Raw genomic sequence first — 14109 nt, forward strand, 5'->3', positions numbered from 1 at the left:
CAGAATTGGCTGACTGGAAGGCAGTCAAAACGGATGTATGACGGTACAAAGCGTTACCACGCAGGTTTTACAATGCAAGTCGTTACAACGACTTGCGTTGGGGGGCGCTGGATAGTGAATAGTTTAATTTACTATTCCAACTCCAGTCCCCGTGGATAGTAGGGAAGGTGTTGGATAGTAAATTAAACTATTCCCTATCCTACAGCGCCCTCCAGCGCAAGTCGTTGTAACGACTTGCGTTGTAAAACCTGCGTGGTAATGGTACAGCGTTGTGAAAGTTTCGTTCTAAAGGATGTTTCCCAGTCAAAACACATATGATGAATATTACTGTTTTCTTCTGGACAAGACCAGCATTTACTGTCTGCTGATTTTTAAACCTATATAGGGAAGAAAGGGTAAGGATTAGTCTATTGTAAAAGAAAAAGGTGTATGTGTGGTGCTAGCAGAATGAAAGGCGGAGTGAATTTTTTACCACATTTTATTCCATATTTGAACAGAAATAAACCTGTTGTAAATCAGTTTCCCATTGAAATTCAGCTTAGGTTTTTGATCTTTCAGTGAGGTTATTGGGATGATTAGCAATATGTTTGTATATTTAAAATGACTTTGTTGTAACTGCAAAATTACAAGTATCTTGGTTAGTATTTTGTGGGTGATCTGTGGTTTGAAAAGATGGAGTGGCTTGTAAGAATATGACTTTAAGTTGTTGGTAGTTAGGAAGAGAGGGAATTTGTAATTCAAATGTATCTTGGAGAGGGGTAAAAGAGAGCGGACTGGGTTCCAAAAAAACTTAACCCACTGTAACAATACCCATATGCAATCAGTCTTTCCAGAACAGAGCTGTATTGTGTATTTTAAAAGGTTTATTATACCAAATAGGGAACATTATAAATGTTTTTAAATCAGTTAATGAATATCTGCTGAAAGTTGTTGCTTAGAACACAGATAAGGTAAAAAGAGGTGAAGAGAAAGATTTAGGAGTTTGGGAAAAGTAGACCATATTATGAAAGGAAAATGGAGTTAAAAGAGAGTGTTCTAATTGTTGCCAAATAGTAGAGGTGGAACTAAAGTTATCTGACAGAGAGCCCCAAATCCATTTAAGAGTAAAATCAGAGTGATGTTTCATAGCGTTAGGAAAATTCACCCTGTCAAGAACTTTGGGTTGTTGGAGCTTTTGTAATAAAATGTGTGCCTTTTTGTTCTTCCACAAAAACGTCAGCATTTAACTATTTAGGAACTGAAAGAAGGCCTGAGGAAGTTTCACTCGGAGCTTAGATAAGTAAATGTTAATTTTAGATAACATCATTATTTTTATGGTGTCCAACCTTCACCATCAACACACTAGGAGCTGTAGAGGAAACAAAAGGACAGCCCACCCCCCACTAAATGCACTCTAAATCAACCAAAGGACTGTCCCTGAATAGATACACCAAGAACTATAATTCCAACACGGGAGGGGTATCATAACTTTATCCAAAGACTCCCTCAACGACCTTATGGTCACAATGTTGTGGTGTATCCTAGTTAAGATAATCTAATGTACTACCATCACAGACCCACCCATAAAATAAAAAGAGTGTGGGAAGGAAAGAAAGCACCTCACGGTTGCACTACCAAGGGGGCTGCTGACTGGTACTCGCCAGCAAGCCCGCTTATCATCATAGGTTGCTTTCTTTCCAAAGAAAATAAATGTGTGTGCTCTTAGTAAACCCCAATGAAATCAAACCAAAATAGAACAAACTCAATGTGAATGCACTACCTTTGCATGCTATCAACATGCATGACATTTGGACCCCATGAGAATACAGACAGAAAATCCTCACCATTAAAAGTTGGTAAAGCTTACTAGCTTACGATAGCTTTATTCAATGTTGTAAGCTCTTCCAAATTAAAAATGGTTCTTATAGAGCCATAATCAATCATTATTAGCCAACATGTTTCGTTGCCATTACAAATTTTGAGCAACTTCTTCAGGGCTAGTGGGGTTCCAATTTTAGAACTTCATGAGAGGTTCACATCAAACCTGGGATGGTAGTAAAAGACACAAAAGAGAGAAAACGCCATCTGTAAAACACACTTAATCCCAGTGATACAATTAATCTTCACTCAAGATCTTTCAAAAGCCCGTACCATTTGGTTGCATATAACCTGCATACCTGCAACCTTAAAAAGCGAGTATCACGCGTCAGCCGATCACGTACCCACTTGGTGACCTCCAGGGGGTCCTGTCACCTATAGGAATTAAAAGAGAAAGTGAAATCCCAGTGACCGATACCAACCCATATAACCCACATGGGAAGCTCTGCACTCTCTCTCCACATCACGCAGCTACAAATAGTAGGCAGCAAATGGTATAGGTACAACTCACAACATTGCGATGCACTTTGCCGTGTCACACCCCCACAACCGGCTCAACACTGTTTTTACCTTGGAGCTCTATTTTATACACAAACATCCGTCGAGCATCACAACCCATATGTTCTCTATGGTAATACAGTTCCAACCTTCACCACCAAGATAAAAAAAGAGGGACCATTGTTCAGTTAATGTGAGAATGTTTTGTTTGACTGTAGCCATATTGACTTGCATGCATTAAGTATAGAGGGGGTATATCTGATACCCAAACATTTCACATTTGTAGAATTCCAAGTGAAGCCTAAGCCTTGAAACATATCTTTATGATAGTCTTTGTTAAGGGGAAGTATCTCTGGTTTGTCAATGTTTAATATATAACCTGATACAAGAGAGTAAAGAGTATTCTCTCACTAGATGAAAAAATGTGAAACGGTTTGTATTTGATCAGAGACAAAAAGGAGGACATCATAAGCAAAAGCAGTACATTTCACCTCAGTATTGTTATGTTTAAAACCTGAAAAATTTAACAACCTACTATTTTTTCCGAAAATGGTTCCAGAGTCAAAATGAATAAATAAGGGAGAGAGTAGACAACCCTGATGAGTGCCTCTACTTAATTGGAAATAAGAGGATTGTTAGCCATTGGTGAAAAAAGAAGTGGTGGAAGAGGAATAAAGTAAATCTGTGTATTTCAAAAATGGCTGGCCCAAAATAGTGCCATTTCAGTGCTTGAATCATGAAATCCCAGTTAACAAGGTCAAATGCTGTCTCAGCATCTAAAGTAATGTCAGCTATGGGGTTGTTGGATTTGCAGGCAAACTGAATAAGGCTCAAATAGGTTCTGGAGTTACAAGTGATGTGTTGTCCCTTGAAAAAGCCAGATTTTTCCATGCCACTGAGATCTGGTATAATACGTTTTATACACAGAGCCAAGAACTTTCCAAAAATCTTACAATCTGTGTAAATAAGCTAGATGGATCTATAATTCCAACAATGAGTTAAATCCTCGTCTTTTTTGGGGATCAGAAATAACATAGTCTCAATAAAAGAAGCTTGCCCCACATTTATGTAAAGAAAATGTTGGACAAGCAGTTGGAGTTTGGGTATGAGTATTTTTGAGAATTTAGAGCAGAATTTCACAGACAACCCAGCTAAGCTGAGAGCTTTATTGTTAGATACTTTAGTTAGAGCATCTTAAAGCTCAGTAACTGAGATGTCCTCTTCTTATGAGGAAAGGTCAGCTGACCTTTGCTTGTGTCGTGGGATAGAAGTGAAAAAGTTATCCAGTGCCTCATCTGAAGGGGGGAGCTCTGAACTGTATAGGTTAATATCGAAATCAAGGAAACATTGTACAATTTCTGAGTAAGTATGGTTGTTGTTTCCAAGGTTATCTCTTATGACACTGATTTTAGATTTGTGTTCTTTGACAAATAAGTGGCTAGTACTTTGTCTGCTTTATTACAACCCCTTTAATATTTTGCTTGTTTTTAACTTTTTTTTAAAGTACTGTGAGTGCTTTCAATAGATTTTTTCTTAAATTCTAGTTCGTCTGTAGTCAGACTTGCCAATGCATTTTTATGATTAAAAGTGAAATATTCATGTTCCAGGTTTTTTACGTGTTTCAGCAAATTAGGTGATTCCGTAAGAGCCATTTTATTTCTTAGATGTGAAATAGTCAATAATAAATCCTCTAGAGGCTGTCTTATAAGCATTCTATACATGAGTCATTTTAGTGTCAGAATTTCTTTTAACGTCAAAAAATTCAATAGAGCAATGTTTACATTTTCTACAAATGTAGTGTACTGTAATAAAGCGTTATTGAATCTCCACCTATTAGTGTGTGTATGTTGTGGTAAAAATGTGTGTCAAATATAAGCAGAGCGTGGTCAGAAATTAGATGGAGCTGATTTTGGCTTGTGTTAAGGATTGTGAGATATTGTGGGTTACAAAATATAATCAATCCTGGAGTTTGAATCATGTGCCGAGGAGTAAAAGGTAAATTCCATATTGTCAGGACGGCACAACCTCCAGACATCCATCAAAACTCCAGAGCCCTTGTAAAAATGTTTGCATCTTTTTAGGCCTAAATTTGGACTGAGATCATCGATCGATAAAATGGTCCAAAAGTTGATTGCAGTCCCAGCCTACAATAAGGTTATCATGTGGGCATGAGTGTAACAAGGAGGAAAATCTTTCCTAGAATTAAAAATCTGTACCAGTAGGACCAAAAACATTACATATAAAAATTGGTACATTATTATTCTTTAGGGACAGAAGAAGCCATCCTCATCTTTAACTTCAGTGCCAATGTCTACGTAAAAGATTTGTGAAATAAAATATTGACACCATTTTTGTGATTAGTAGCCAGAGAACAGGAAATATGACCCACTTAATGTTTCTTTAAAGAATTCATATATTTTTCTGAAAGATGGGTTTCTTGCAATAAAGCAATTTGACACTCAAGCCTAGATAAGTGTGTCAGAACACATTCCTTTTTTATAGGGGCTACGTAAACTCTTAATATTCCATAAAACAATGCGTGGGTTACTCATGGCACACAGTCAGGAGAAAAAGTGTATACATGAGCATGAAAATTATTTGTTATGATACAATGAGAGACAGCAGTCATAAGGAAATGCATATAAAATCCGCAGGAGTAGGCTATGTGTGAAAGTACAGACACAATAGAAAAAAAGGAAGGAGCAGAAAGGGGTGAAATGTAAAAGAAAAGAGAGAGATGAGAGGGAGATAAAAAGAACTCCCATTGGTGGATATAGAAGAGATGGCAACATGACAAAAGACATTAACCACAAGTAAGCAGAAAAATAATAAGATCAGTGACAGTAAACTGATAGGTTGGTGAGGCGTAAAAACAGCAACTGCCCAAGGACACCCCCACACAACCAGGAAAAGAGAAGCAACAGTAAAATAATCAAAAGGCGTATAAAGGACAAACGTTCAGGTGACATAAGAAACAATAATATAGTGAGGAAAAATGAAAACGAGGAAAGATGAAAATATAGGAGTCAGGAACACTACCCAAAACAATTACCAGATGTACAAACATTGATGTGTGTAGATGTAGAGAGACAATAAAACACAGGCCCTCAGGACACACCAATCCAACTTCGATGACAGAGAGGGGACCTGCGAAAACAAAACAAAAAAGTTATACAACACATTATAAGACAGAACAGCAACACTAAGCAAGAAGAAGTTAAGCAATGGATAGTGAATCATGACAGTATTTTGACAAAAGAGTTTAGGTTTTCCCAGGGTCCATTGCTCCTCTATTAGTTGGGATAAACTTTTTCAAGCCCTCTGGATTTTCAAATGTGTAGGACCTGTCGTTTTAAATGACTTTAAACAGACAAGTGTGAATGAGGCCAAAACGGGCATTCATGGATTGCAGTGTAGGGTGAAGATCAAGAAACTCCTTCCGTTGAACACCTGTGGAGAAAGCAACATCTTGGGTAACAAAAATCCTCTAGACTGTCAAAGCATTTGCTTGTGTTGTTTAGAGGCAGAGAGCTCTGTCATGAGATTCGAATGCTTTAGAAAGTAGGCAATATTGCCTCCTGGGTGAGCAGAGTTGGATTTGGACTGAGGTGGTGACCCAACACAAAGTGCACTCGGTATGTTAAGAGTAGAAAACCCTTGGTTCCGACAATTTAGGAATAGTGCTTGTAGAAAGGAAATTATGTCCACGCCCTCCAAAGCTTCAGGTTAGCCATAAATTCAGATATTATTATGCCTATTACAGTTTTTCAGATCCTCTGTGTGCTTTTTGAGCTGAAGAATTTCCTTTGACATCAAGTCCACTCGAGCCGTTACATCTTGGGCATCACTAATTTGTTGTTCAATGTTCGAAAATCTATAATCCATATGTGACAATTTCTCCTCAATTCTATGAATGATGGCGATGGTTTCAAATAGAAATGTTTGTACTTTTTTTTATTTCATCTATGAAACTCCCAGGGTGAGGGGCAACCGAGATTTAGATGGAGATACGGGATTTTTTTTGCCCTTTTATTAACATTACACGTTTGTTTCTTTTGTGATGTGGCAAAGGGAGTGGGAGAAGAAAAGTGTTTTGATGTAGACGGAAGCTGATGATCTAGGGTTAATAAGGTGAGCCCACAACATGTGTATTTAAAGAGAAAATAAGTTGCAGGTCAAAATTGATGCTTGCAGAAATGGGGTGAGTTACAGAGCGGGATGTTATTGTGCAATGAGTTGTAAATATAAATCCAGATGGAGAATGAATAAAGTATATAAATACAACTTCAGAAGAAAAAAGTCATCCACAAAAAATGCTACAAATAAAAAAACTGAAAAAGTATTGATATTTGTTATATCATTAATACATCATTATATCATTAATATGACATTAATACAGATTCTGACTTTTCACCATCCTTGGGCTAGATATGCAGCCGTCTGTAGAAACTTAGTGGTAACTTATTGACATCACCGTATCTAATTATCTTGGTCATCAAATAAAGTTATAAACGGAAAGGAATTGAACCAACTCCCAAATGTAAAACAACATCAGTAGTATTTATTGGAGTTGGAACACAATTTTAGAAACTAGTTTTACTAGGGCATTTAGGAAGTAAGTAAAGCTAGTGGTATTCGATGCAAAATCACCATATTTAACTGTGGGAGAGTCGGGGCCTCCTCAGTGGTGTAATTAGGAGTAACCACTGAGTAGCTCTGATTGAAATAATAAAAGAAAATGGTGGCCACTGCAGCCTGGCTTGATAAGCGGCATCACTAACAGACAAGCATTAAAGCAGACCACCAAAAAGTTTGGAAACTTACCTAGCTGCTCGCCAGTTGCCATCACAGCACGTCAAGTACCTGAAGGAGACCTACAATGCACCGAAAGATGTACGGTATTCCTGGGTATGGCAGGAGCACTAAGCCCCGGTGGCCATCTGGAAGGGCTCTAACCGCGCTCTCCGGTATTCCTGTTCTTCGCTGCTGAACGGTGCATAGAGAGGCCAAACATTGCTAATTATGTAAGGGGAGGTTTTGTTAATAAATATGCAGACCATGTGGTTTTATGTCTTGTATCCTTGTATAAACAGTGAGAAAGTTGTGCTTTATCAGTATTGAATCCCTAAGCATGGTGGGGCTGCAATTCACACATATCACGGCTTTATTTGGGCTAGAGACATTCATGGTTACTCATCGTTAAGTCCTGATTCATCATGCTGTTACATGTGAATCAAATGTGATCTTTTTATGAAAAGGGAGTTGGATTTATCCTTAGTGTTCGCACTGAAATTAGGGTTGTTAATTACTGTCCACCTTAACTCGTTTGGTTGTTGATTGCTTGCATTCTTATATTGCTTCTGTGCTCAGTGATTCTTGTGCAAAATGTTCTTGTTCTCATCCCTTCGTATCGAAGATTGTGTGTCCATGTGATTAGGTAGATTGCTCCTTCACTGTTGCAATTAGTCAAACTGCTTAATTCCATAGTGTCTTGATGTTAAGATCAATATGTGTGCGAGGTTCATCGAATTGGTAAACTGTGCATGTTCCCAACAGGTAGTGACCTAATAATCTGTGTAAACCCCAGAATATGGCTTGCGTAGGTACCCCAAGTTTAATAGGTTGTGATTGTACCAGGATACCCCTCAAATGGTGACTGAATTTAAACACAAACAGCGGTTTTGAAACAGATTATTTTCCTAAATTCAAAATGCGCAGTGTTTTATAATCCGTTTTTTTAGACTGAAAGCTCGATTATGTGGTAACACACATCATTCTATCAGTAGTTTCTTTTGGATGTGCTTTTAAGAGGGCTTGGTGATTGTTTCTAGGCTGGTTTTGCGCGATGTGTGGGGTAGGAGGGAGCACTATTGGTCTGATTGGTAAGTATGTTTGCATGCTTGGTAGAAGTGAGAGGATAGAAACACATTATTTGGGAAGGACTGCTAATGCAGTACTTTTCTGTGTATGCTGTGCTCACTCTTTTCACCATCACAGAATGTTTTGCACTAGTGTGAACACAAGAATTTCTGTATCTTCATTATTACTGCATTTCTTCTGTATTAAGTCATGCTAATCTTTTCTGACCTCAACTCCCATACATATCACCAGAACTCTGGAGACGGGGCGCCTACTGTGAAGACTGGTGAACAGAACGTTGGATTTTGATAAAGGTATTTTCAAGTATACTTTTTCTTATACCCTCATTGAGCAGAGAGAGCCAAGTGTCCTGAAGAATACCCCCTATAACTCTTTTGAGGGACAACATGGGCAAAGACATGTTAAACTTCATAAGGGGGATGAAGTAGACCCCACACATTTTACATCAACCATTGGGGACCCAAACAAAGCTTCATATTCCACAAATGGGTAGTTTTAGTACCATTTCCTGCTTGTTCCGCTATGAAATGTGGATATTTATCCCTAACATCCCAGTTGCTCAACAGAAATCTTCCATCCTGCCACTCTATTTTAGAACACCTGACCAGCTCCCCAACATCAAGGTAGCAGCTCACACCGGGATCTTTCAGACCGATGCCAGGAGAGTCCCAATGATGACGCCACCCAGTGGGTGGATGAGGGCCTTCTGCCCTCAATACAACAATATTTTCTTAATTTTCCACATTTAGCAAAGAGAACTCTTTTGTGTGGAGATTTTTCTTGTTTGATTTATTTTTATTTATTTATTTAATGTGATTTTCTATGAGGCAAACATTACCCGAAGGTGTCAGAGCGCTTTACAAAAGAACCAGTTGCAATACATAAGGATTTAGGATTACATGAGTTACATAAAAGATACAAACAGGAAAACATTTTGCAAATGTACAAGTTGTAAAGTCACACAGGGAAGAGACACAAATAGAAAAAATTGCAAATGTACAAGTTGTAAAGTCACTCAAGGAAGAGATACAAATTGATAAGCTCTAAGAATCACATAGTAATGGTAGTGAGTACAAAGGTCTACTACATATACTAGTGGTTAGAGTTATCTCTATATACATATATATACAAATAGTAGATTTTCTCAGGATTCTATTTTACCAGCGATTCGGCTTGGACAAGTATATATCACATATTTACAGAGTGAAAAGAGAAATAAAAAAAAATAAAAAGAGAAATAAAAAGGGGTAGAGCGCGTTATGTGGGGGAGAAGAGTTGAAGGCTGAGATTGGTGAGAGGAGAGAGGGGGACCTGAGGGGGAGAAAGAGATAAGGCTGTCCAGCGTAAGAGAAATGTCTGAAGGTCAGCAGAATGGAATCCAAGGGACCAAAGGAAAGGACAAGAATCTACAAAATGGTGCACCCGGGTCGTGGGCATCGATGGAAACCATCTCAACATGGCAAGATGCACCCAGGGCAAGAGTGACAACAGGAGAGAGTCCCAAAATGGGGGTCGCACACGAGTTCCAGTCCAAAACGCAATTCACACTGTATCGACACATCCAAAAGTTGTTGAAACCGTCTCGAGACTGACCAGAGGCCACATGCACGCCAAAGAGGAGGAACCGGAGCTCACACTGAAAGAACAGCATGCCAATGGACAATGTGTCCAGCACGTTGCTCATTACTTGCACCACCTGAGTGGGATTGTGTCCATGGTCACTGTCGCTTGGAGGGCGGTTTAATGAGCAAGTTTGAGCGCTGGGCATGGAGGGATCTGTGGAATCAAGGCATGTTGCTCTGGTTGGAGGATGTCGGACTTGAAATTCTCCTGGTGAATGTCATGGATTCCAGAACAGGGGCATGGACAATCTCGATATCAATTCAAGATGAGGTTCCCAATTCAAGATGATGCTGATTCCTTCCTGTGATGTCAGTCCCTGCCAGTATTCCATGGATACATTTCCAAGTATTGGGTACATAGTAATTTATTTCATCTCTTATTTTATCCACGCTCTTTGCCAGTATGCTTCTATTTTTGTCTCAATTATTTGATCCAACCTTTTTGATGTACTCCGAAAATTATTCGCCAAGATTAGTTGTTGGCTTTTTCCTCCGTCCTGATGTCATGAGGAGTTTCGTGCCTTCCAATTCAATTCAATTTATCAGGAGCGACAAGATTGGCATGGAGGTTTTATCCCCCTTGTTGCTTTTTTTATCAGTATCACCCTCTTAGGGAGACACGTGATACTTTTCACATATACTGTTTCTTATAGAATGGCCCCGGGCTTCTGGGAAGTTTCATCCTTAGCCAAGCAGTCAAGTTGGCAACTTAACAGATTCTCAGTGTCCGGTCCTTGAAGAGGGCTCATGCTTGCCATAGTATATTCAAGTGCAAGCATGGCACTTTGGTCCTGTTTTATGGAAACTGACGTTGGGCCCTGGCAGAAGCAAAAGGGTATTAGCTGAGAGTCAAAAGTAACATGTATGTGATTCCATGTGTCTGATTTTTTTCCAGTTAGTAGGACTTAGTGACAGGGTGGCCATATTTGTCTCTTGTGGTTCTGTTTTTTAAAAGGTGTGGTAAACTAGATGACTTTTAAGCAAAATATCATAAAACGAGCTCAACTGCATGAGCTCAGACGTAGGACTACATGCTTTAATATTTAATATACGTCATTCTATGTTTGGGCCCACTGGCAGCCATAGTTAAAGCATCATTTTCAAACAAAACAAAACACCAGCGCACATCACATATAGTAACTTTAATCCTTTGTGCAATCAGCACTCTTGCGTTGTGTAGACCATTCAGACTTTATTTCTTTTAAAATACAATGCTGGGGCGTGGCCAAGATGGAAGCGTGAGCAGTCGGAAGACTCCCGAGCTCCCGCCGATGGCCTAAATAGCACCGGCTTCTGGCCGCTGTAGCGAGCATCGACTGTGGTGGTGGGAGCGCCCCGGTTTGGGGGGGCCCCTGTGTGACTCTGGTGCCATCGGAGACAGCTGCGGCGAATTCCTGTTCCTCGAGGTTGGAGGCGCCCGTGCCGCGGTCGCGGCTCGGGCTGGAGGTGCTGTGGGGCGTACGACAGGAGGGCCCCGGGAGAGAGCGGCGGTGATCGATTGACTCGGGGGCGGCGGCGTGGCCCCGGAGGATAGATCCCGACTGCGGGAAGCGGCGGGGCTCAAGCTGCTTGGCGCCAGCAGTTGAGGCCTGGAGAGAAGTCTGGGAGAGTCATCCGGGTCGCCATCTTGGGATCGGTGAGGCCCGGGACTTCTGGCGTAAGGAAGAGGCGCCAGCGAAGACCCGGCCTTCCGATGCCGGAGTGTGCCCTGAGAGCCGCCCTGAGTCACTGACAGAGCCCCGGGACCCAAAGGACAGCGACATAGAGGCAGGTGAGAGGAGGGGGGCCCCCGGTGCGCCCGCATGGTGAATTGCAGGAGGAGTGGACGAACTGGCCTTGGGGGGCCCTCCCGCGCTGCAGGGATCACCAGAGCCTGGAGACTGCGGATAAGCGGGTGCCGGTCCCTCGAGAGCGGCCTGTGGGGGTGCAGGCTGGTGCGGATGCTCCCCGTGTGGCTCAAGCTTCGGGACTGCTGGGGTACGTATCCCACCGAGCACGGAGGCAAACGGAGCCACTCTACGACTGGCAGTGAAGGGGCCTGGGAGCCAGAAAGACTTGAGTGGACCAGGAGTGCGTCTGCCTGAGGCGAAGACAGAACGATCTGGACACTGGGCCTTGTGAGAGGAGGAGATTAGCAGAGAGGCCTAGTTATCAATTGGGAGGGCCTGCTGGGGAGCGAGCTACACAATACCCGGTAGGGTGGCCTGGGACCCTGCGCTGCGGTGGCCCTGCCGAGAGATTCGGAGCACGGCTGTACTGCCTAGTCGCTCTTGATGCTGCACCGAGTAGGGGTCTCGGCAGGGGCTGTGCTGCTTGCGTTGCTGACCGGGTCCGAGCTCTGAAGGCCTGACGAGGAGAGTACGTAGACCATTGATACTACCGGTGGTAGTGGTTGGTGACTTCGGCTTCGCCCTCTGTGGAAGGTGCGTTTGCAGTGGCTGGAGGTCTTGTGGACCGGTGGTGGGTGACGGCCCAGCCTGGTGGAACAGCGCAGCGGGCGACAGATCACTGTCTAAGAACGGCGCTGGAGTTGGCGGTGGGCGATGTCCTATACTAGGGGATGCAAGGATAAAACTGTGAATGATCTCTTTGCCAAGATTCAAGCGACCCAGCAACGCGACGCCATGGCATCTGCTTCGACACAGGCATCTTCGGAGCTGGGGGCTGGCTCAGAACCTATCACCAAGGCCTTTCTAGAATCCCTATTCACATCACTGCGGGAAGATATCCACACCCTGAAAGTGGAATTTGCCAGTGAAATCAAAGATGAGAGACGGGATGTGGAGGGTCTCGGAGAACGGGTGGCCGAACTAGAGACCAAGAGCGATAACAAAGACTGAACTTGCAGCCCTGCAGCAAGAAATTGTATGGCTCCACGACCAGCAGGTTGACCGTCAAATACACATGGAGGATTTGGAGAACCGCTCGAGGAGACATAATGTCCGCATCAGGAATGTGGCAATGACTGAGGCAACAAAGGATCTGTTTCTTTTTGCGAAGGAACTGTTCAATCACATCCTGGGGCACCCACTGGAGTCGGAGCTTTGCCCCACCAGATATCCGGGTCTGTGCTCAAGATTTCCGCACAAAGGAGGAGATCCTACAGAAACCAAGACAGATGCACCCACTCTCGTTTCAGGATCAATCACCACTTTTGTTCCAAGATCTCTCTGCCCTTACGTTGCACAAACGTAGACTTTTTATACCTGTCAGGACCCACCTGCAGCACCGAAATATTCCCTATAGTTCGGGCCACCCATTCCGACTGGTCTTTAAATTGGACAACAAACTTTATCAGCTTCGATCAGTCTCTGAGGCCTGTCGCCTGTTGGGCATCGACCTGCCTGCCGAAGAAAGTGAGGGCCAGGGCCCGGTCGCTGATACGGGTGACTCCAGGCCCCAATGGCGCCAGCAGGGCAGACGGCGTCGGGTGAGGAAACCTCCAGCAGTGGTGATTGCAGAAGGCCAGAGAGCTGCTGTGGAGGAGGTTGCATCGGATGGTAGCCCGACCCATACCGGCTGACATTACATGACATTTACGGTCTGATGGCTCAATTCATATGCCGATTGGCCAATGGCGGGAGGGATATCACTTGAATGAACATTGGAATACCTTGTTTCAATATTTTTCCGATCATCTAGGGATGATGGACTTTTTGTAAATGTTCTTCTTGGTTGGTTTTGGGGTTCTGTTTTGCGGGGAGGGGTATGGTTCATTGTCCACCGAATGCCGAGGTCTGTGCTAGATTCCCACCCTTGGGCTCTCTGGGGTGAGATGCCATGCGAGCTGATGCGCCCCTTGCTGCTAGAACGCCTTTCTTGCTGGTTACATACTCCCTAGGTTAGATGCCGGTCGCAGAGCTTAAAATACTCACACTTAACATGCGGGGGCTAAACAACACAGTAAAGCGCTGGGCAGTCTTGCTGTGCTTAGAGCAATCCCAGACCGATATTTGCCTCCTGCAGGAGACACATCTCTTACAGAGGGATTGTCATTGTCTCCGGTCCCGGAAATTTGCCCTTCAATTTTTCTCCTCGAACTCTACCAAGACGACGGGGGTTGCTGTACTGGTGGCCCAGAAGTTTAGGGGCAAAGTCCTACACAAATCAGCAGAGATCAGGGGGAGATTATTGTCTTACAGGTTTTCTCTAGGGGACACCAAGTTAACAGTGGGCTCTGTATATGGCCCTAACAAAGGCCAGGAGAGGTTTTTTCATAGGGCTCTCACGGAGGTTACAACCACAACTGACC

This window comes from Lissotriton helveticus, chromosome 5_1 (genome assembly GCF_964261635.1).
Source record: "Lissotriton helveticus chromosome 5_1, aLisHel1.1, whole genome shotgun sequence".
Classification (NCBI taxonomy): Eukaryota; Metazoa; Chordata; class Amphibia; order Caudata; family Salamandridae; genus Lissotriton; species Lissotriton helveticus.